The sequence below is a fragment of the Elephantulus edwardii genome, unplaced genomic scaffold, assembly GCF_000299155.1.
Source record: "Elephantulus edwardii isolate Elephantulus edwardi_28Jun2011 unplaced genomic scaffold, EleEdw1.0 scaffold00009, whole genome shotgun sequence".
Lineage (NCBI taxonomy): Eukaryota > Metazoa > Chordata > Mammalia > Macroscelidea > Macroscelididae > Elephantulus > Elephantulus edwardii.
Window position 1 is genome coordinate 27,337,945 of NW_006399759.1, and position 7,705 is coordinate 27,345,649.

Below are 7,705 nucleotides of genomic sequence, written 5' to 3' on the forward strand. Positions count from 1 at the left end.
TATGGACTGAGGCTCAATGTCAAGAAGACAAAGATTCTCACCACTGGACTAATCGGTAGCATCAGGATGGATGGTGAAGAGATTGAGATTGTTCACAGCTTCAGTTTGCTTGCCTCTACGGTCAACACTCTTGGCCCCAGTAGCCAGGAAATCAAAAAAACCTATTGAGATGGGAAAGTCTGCGCTTAGGATCCTCTCTAAAGCACTTAAGAGCAACGGTGTCTCTCTGGAGACTAAGGTGCGCCTGATACAGGACATGGTCTTTCCATTCGCTTGTTATGCATCAGAGAGTTGGACAATGACTAGGGAGAATAGAAGGAGAATTGATGCCTTTGAGCTGTGGTGCTGTAGCAGAGTATTGAATGTACCATGGACTGCCAAGAAAACAAACAGATTCATCGTAGAGGGTGTTAAACCAGGCTGCTCCTTGGAGGCAAGGATTCTGGGGCTTCGTCTGACATACTTTGGACATTTTGTAAGGAGAGAAAGGTCTTTAGGGAAGGACATCATGCTGGGCAGAGTTGAGGGACAGCGCAGGATGGGAAGACCCTCTATGAGGTGGATTGATTCAGTGACTTGGGTAATCGGGATGGGTGTGTCAGAGTCAATGAGATTGGCACAGGATAGAGCAGGGTTTAGGGTTGTTGTACATAGGGTCACTATGAGTCGCAAACGACTCGACGGCACATTACAGCAACAATAACAACAGTTTTGATTGGTTTTTTTTTTTTACTGTGATTTTAATTAGCTTTGAGTTTCTCTAATTTCATTGCACAAAATTCAGTGAAGTGTAAGATTTTGGAATATAGCCTTTAGAGGCACATGCCTTCATGTAAACAGTTCAACCTTGGTCAGCTAACCTCCACATGACCTTGACTGAGTTGTTAGTGCCTCAGATTCTTTTTAAAATAAGCATAATATGACCCATTTCATCGAGTTATTATAAATAGCAGATATGCAAAGTATTAGAACTATATGTATTGTATAAAATTGTGAGGAGGAATTGCTGAGTCAAAGGGTTGTTTTCATTATGTGCTGTTGAATTGGAACCAACTCAGCTGACCCTGTAACAAGTTTTCAGAGACAGTTTAATCATACTGCAGATGATTTCTCATCTTTATCTCATGAAGTAACTGGTGGATTTGTGCTTTTGAGGTTGCAGTGCAGCTCCTTACTATTGACCAGAAGAGATCTCTAGAATTAAATGGTTAAAGTCCATAAAGATATGCTAATATTTATGACTTGATAGTTTATCACCAGTAAATAGGTTTCATCGTATTCCTTTTTACACTGTCAATCTTCCTAACATTTGCAAATTGAACATCTACTTTTGCACTTGTTCTTTAGAAACTCATTCCTAGATTTATTTTTCTTCTCGATTTTTCACCGTTTCACTACTGATTATTAAGAGTTTTTAATAAGAAACATTTGAGTTTTGTTGTTGTATTGTGCCTTCGTGTCCCTTGTGACTCATAGCAACCCTATGTACAAGAGCCCTAAACTCTGCTCTATATCTTACCAATCTTATTATCTTTGACCCACCTATTCCCATTACCCCAGTGACAGAATCAATCCATATCATCAAGGGTATTTCTCTCCTTTCACCCTCCCAAGAATGATGTCCCTCCCCAAGGACTGATCCCGCCTTGCAACATGTCCAAATTATGTCAGACAAAACTTCAGAATCCTTGCCTCCAAGGAGCCGCCTGGCTTCACCCTCTCCAGGATGAATTGGTTTGTTCTCCTACCTTAAAGGCGTCAACTCTCCTTCTGTCATCCCTAGTCATTGTCCAGCTCTCTGATGCATAACAAGTGATTACAAAGACCATGATGTATATCAGGCACACCTGAGTCTCCAGACTGACGTTGTTGCGTCTCAGTACCTTGCAGAGGTCTCTGAGAGCAAACTTTCCCAATTCAATTTGTCTCTTGTATTTCTGGCTGCCGGTGCCGAGAGTGTTAATTGTAGAACCTAGCAAAATGAAGCTGTCAACAATCTCAGTCTCTTAAACATCCATCATGATGCTGCCAGTTGGTCCAGAGGTGAGAATCTTTGTTTTCTTGCTGTTGAGCTTCAATCCATGTTCAAGGCTGAAGTCCTTGATCCTCCAAAGCAAGCACTTCATGTCCTCCTCAGTTTCAGCAAGCAGGGTTGTGTCATCTTTATAATGCAGGTTAGATTGTTGATAAGTCTACCTCCAATCCTGATGACACACTTCTCATAGAGCCAGCCTCCCGGATAATCTGTTCTGCATATAGATTGAAAAAGATATGGTGATAGGACACATTCATGATGCATACTCTTCCCAATTTTGAACCACACAGTGTTTCCTTGCTTATAGTTCTGATTACTGCCTCTTGGTCCAAGTATACGTTTCGCATAAACACAATCTAATGTTCTTGGATTCCCATTTTTCTCAGAGTCAGCCACAGTTTGTTGTGATCCATACAGTCAAATGCCTTTGCATAGCCAATAAACACAGATAGACTTTCCTCTGGTGCTCTCTGCTTTGGCCAAGATCTATTTTACATCAATTATCATATCCCTAGTGCCATTGCCTCTTCTAAATCCAGCCTGCACTTCAGGCAGTTCCCTTTTGGTGTGCTGTTCCCGTCATTTTTGGAGGCTCTTGAGCAGAATCTTGCTTGTATATGATATCAATGATATTGTTCAATAATTTCCACACTCTTTGGAATGAGAACAAATATATATTTCTTACTGTCAGTAGGCCAGGTGGTTGTCCTCCAGATTTCTTGGCACAACTTGGTGACCACATCCAAGGCAGCATCTGTTTGTTGAAATATGTCAACAGTATGCCGTCAATTACTTGGGCTTTGTTTTTTTTGCCAGTTCTTTCAGAGCAGCTTGAACTTCGTCCTTCATCACCATAGGCTTTTGTTCATATATTGTTTCATGAAATTCTTCTGTGTCCACCAATTCCTTTTGGTGCAACAACTCTGTATACTCTTTCCATCTTCTTTTAATGCTTCCTGCATCATTTAATATTCTGTGCAACGCATGCTTAAGTATTACAGGTCAAGGTTTGAATTTGTTCTTCAGTTCCTTCAGCTTAAGAAATACTGAGTGAGTCCAGCACTTTTGATTTTCTGACTCTAACTCCTTGCACATTTCATTGTAATACTTTGTGTTCCCATGCTGCCCTTTGAAATCTTCTGTTCAGCTCCTTAATATCTTAATTTCTTCCCTTTGCTTTGGCTTCTTGGCACTCCAATGCAGTATTTAGAGTTTCTTTTGACATCCGTCTTGGTTTTTCCTCCTCCTCTGTCTTTGTAATGACTTTTTGCATGCTTCCTGGATGATATTCTTGATAACCTCTTACAGCTCATCCGGTCTTCGCTGATTAATGTCCAAGGCCTCAAACCTGTTCCCTGAGAAGGTTTTGAAATTCAGGTGGGATGGACTCAAGGTCAAATTTTGGTTCTTGTGGACTTGATTTAATTTTCCTCAGCTTCAGCTTGAACTTGCATATGAGTAGTTGGCGGTCTGTTCCACAATCAGCACCTGACCTAGTTTTCACAGCTGATATTGAGCTTCTTCAGCAATTCTTTCCACACATGTGATCCATCTGATTCCTATGCATACCATCAGGTGAAATCCATGTTATAGCCTGTGTTTGTGTTTCTTATAAAATGTATTTGCAATGAATAAGTCATTGTGCAAAATTCTATCATTCTATCTCCGGCTTCATTTTTGTCACCATGTCCATTTGAGTTTTACTTACCTTAAATGTTTTAAATATGGTACTCACTTTTGACAATATAATTTGTTCAAATTGCTATTTATAAGTTTAAAAAATAATTGTTGTTCTTATATAGTTTTTGTTTCTAGACCGTAAGAATAACTCATCATATTATTTTTCAGTACTTTTAAAAAAAATTTCTTTATTTTATTTTATTATTTTTGCGTGAGTGTACCATCAAATCAGATCTCACTTGTACAGGAGGAGATTGTCCCTCCTTCCCCGGCAGAGCATCTGGTGGATTCGAACCGTGTGCCTCTGGGATTGTAGTTGCAGCTCCTTGCCACTAGGCCACCAGAGCTCCCTATTTTTCAGTACTTTGATGAGTTTATTATTTATATTTCAATTTGAGTTTCATTTATAAGTTGTTTTGATTTAAATAGTGTGTAGCAGTTTAGTTTTCTTCTTTACCCCCAAGTTACTAACAGTTCTTTTAGTCCTACCAAAAGTTTAAAGAAACTTTATTTTCCCATTGATTTCTTCTTTCAAACAGCATCACACTTTCTTAAACTGTAATTGAACTTGACAAAATTGTTTTATGTAGTTATCTTTTTTGGTCTTTATTTACCCCAGTGGATTGTATTTCTATTTCAGATCATGAAAACATCAAATAGAATAACCTTTGAAGTTTAGATTTGTGTTTGACCTAATTCTTTTTGTCAGGTATTTCCCAGAGGTCATCTAAAAAACAAGTACATCCTTTATTTCTACTTTATTTTATCATCTAAAAAAAAAGAATGACCATCTGTATATATGGTAGTAGCATACTGAAGTGGCCTGTGAATCGACTGTCTTTAAATATTTAAATTTAACATTGAACAAAAAAAATAGTGCACGTATTCTTATTGATGAAATTATTATTTATTGCTAGGGTGGAATAACATAAGGACTATTTACTTCTATGGTGCTCTTCCTCCGTCTAGTTCTCCTATCTCTATTCCTCAACTTAAAAAAAAATCAGTTTAGTGTACATTGTTGTTGTTAGGTGCCATTTAATCAAGTACGACTCACCATGACCCTTTGTACAAAAGATCTGAATCCTATTTTATCTGTGTCATCCTTACACTTCCTGACACACGAGAGCCCATTGCACCAGTCACCCTGTCAATCCACCTGGTTGAGGTCTTTCTCTCCTTCACCAACCTTTTTTTCTCCAAGGACTAGCCCCACCTAGCAACATGCCCCAGAGTATGTAAGGCAAAGCCTCATCATTCTTGCCTCCAAAGTGTACTCAGGATCCACTGTCTCCAAAACATATCTGTCCTTTTGTCATTCCATAGGATGTACCATGCTTTTCTCCAACAACACTGCTCGAAGCATAAGCAAGTGATTGGGAAAACTATGGCCTGACTCAGACACACCTTAGTCCTCTAATTGACATCATTATTTCTCACTCCTTTTCAAAAATGCTTTACTATTAGGTTCTTTCTTATATTTCTAATGAGTCCTTAATGTTTATTTCTGTGTTTCTATATCTTGTTTGTTCACTTTTTCAGCTAGTAAGAAATTCATCCATATGAATGCATACAAGTCTTTCAGCCTTTTTAATAAGTTGAAGACTATTACACCATTTAACTTAAACATAACTTTAGTTATCAGTTTGATTAATATTTTGCATGTGTTTTTTAAAATTGGTTTGCGTGCAGTAATTTGTGTACATTTTATTTCATTCACGTACATTATGTTGTTTTTTTTCTCCCCAAGACACATGCATTTATATTCTAGATGGAAATATGAACACTGTGTTTTATATAATCTTTCATTTATATTGTGTTTCATACAATGATTCATATACATTTTATTTTATATAATTAATTACTATTGAGCTATGCCTATTATTACGCATTCTTTTCAAGTTGAATCTTTCGTATACCTTAAATATTCCTCATCCAGCTACTAAACTCTACTATCCTAGTGACTTCTCCCCCTCTGTTTTCTACTGTTTCCCTCTCCTTTCTCATTTTGACATTTATACATCTTACTAGTTATCCTTACATTTTTATAGTATTTTTCTTAATGCAGTGTTTTTCCTTATAAGACTGAGTTCATTCGGCATAATCCATTCTAGACTCCCCTGTGATTTATGTTTTTAATATAAAATTTTTATGTTTATACTGATTTACTTACAAAGTTTATGTTACATTGTTTTTCACACTGGATCTTTCCCATTTCCTTAACCCACCCCTCCCTCCACCCAAGAAACTGTACGATCCTGTGATTACCTCCCCTGCCCATTCTTACCTCTCTGTTCCCACCTTCCCCCCCTTAGATCCTCATACACGTTTTATTCGTTATCTTTCTATTTCTACAATATGATAGTCTAATACAGTATTTTTTCTTGTGGGACTAAGTTAGTTCACTTAGCATAATGCTCCCCAGTCCCTTCCAAATTTGCTAGTGATTTATAAAATCATTGCTTCTGCATGCCATGTAGTATTTGATGATGTGAATGTACCTTAATTTCTCAGTCCATTCAGTTGTGGTTGGACATTTTTTCTGTTTCCATGTACTTAAGTGGTGAATAATGCTACTATAAACACTGGTATACAAGTCTCTGTTTGTGCCTCAGTTCTCATTCTATTGGGGTGTATTCTAAGCAGTGGAATAGCTGTGACATAGGGAATTTCTGTGTTCAGCTTTCTGAGGAAATGCCAAACTGCTTTCCATAGTGTTTTGTACCATTTTACAATCCCACCAATAGCATGTAAGAGTTCATATTTCTCCATATCCTCTCCAACATTTATTACTTGTTCTGTTAAACTTTGCCGCTGCTACTGGAGTGAGGTGGTATCTCATTGTGGTTTTGATTTGCGTCTCTTTTATTGCCAGTGATTTTGAGCATTTCTTTGTGTGTATGTTGACCATGCGAATGTCATCCTCTGTGAAAAGTCTTTACATGTCTTTAGCTCATTTTGTAATGGTTATCAGTCTTTTTCTTATAAAGACCCAGTAGGATTCTATAAACTTTTTATATGAGACCCTTGTCTGAAATGGTATTGCTAAATGTTTTTTCCCCAATCAGCAGGTTTTCTTTTTACTCTATTGGAAAGTGTTTTTGATATGTACAGGGATTTAATCTTTAAAAGGACATAATCATCAGTTTTATCCTGCATGGATTGTGCATTACTGACTGCATTTGGCAGTCTCTCATTTGCTAGAGTAAGCTGTCTAAGCTTGATGCTAGTTTGTCTCAGATATACTTTACAGTTTTGGGCTTTATTCCCAGGTCTGGATCCACCTTGAGTTATTTTTGTGTATGGTGTGACATGTGGATCCTGTTTCAACATGTTGCAGATAGGAATTGAGTTTTGCCAGCACTGTTTGTTGAAGAGGTTAGCATTTCCCCACTTTATAGGTTTGATTTCCTTTTCGAATATCGGTAGACCATAGATCGCTGGGTCAGTTTCTGGGTTGCCAATTCTGTTCCTTTGGTCTGTGTGCTTTTCATTGTACCAGTACCACACTATTTTGGTTACTACTGCTGTGTAGTAGGTTTTGAGGTAGGGAGTCCTATGCCTTCCACTTCATTTTTGTTTTTCAGAAGTGCTTTACTTATTCAGGGTCTCTTTCTTCTCCAAATAATCTTGACAGTTTCCTTTTCAATCTCCTTGAAAAATGAATTTGGTAACTGTGTTTGGATTAGAGTCTCCCACAAATTGCTGTCTGTCAGATACTCCTCTAAGTCTAAATATTCAGATTAAGACAGACTAGGAAGAAGGATTGGCCATCCACTTCTGAAATGGCAGGCCTCTGAAAACCTTATGTACAACACAGTACACGTAGACGAACAGAAAGGACAACCTAGGTAGAACTGTCAAGCATGGAAATACAAAGGAAGAGGAACAGTTGTAAGCAGACACTAGTAATTGGAACATGGAATGTGAGAACCATGAATGTAGGAAAATTAGAAATTGTGAAAAAAGAAATGGAACGCATAAATATTG

General features: G+C 37.7%; 1 protein-coding gene across 1 annotated transcript in view; it reads left to right on the forward strand.

Annotated features, from left to right (window-relative positions):
- NBAS (neuroblastoma amplified sequence) overlaps positions 1 to 7,705 on the forward strand; it is a 611,780-nt gene that overhangs the window by 265,152 nt on the left and 338,923 nt on the right. The window lies entirely within an intron of this gene.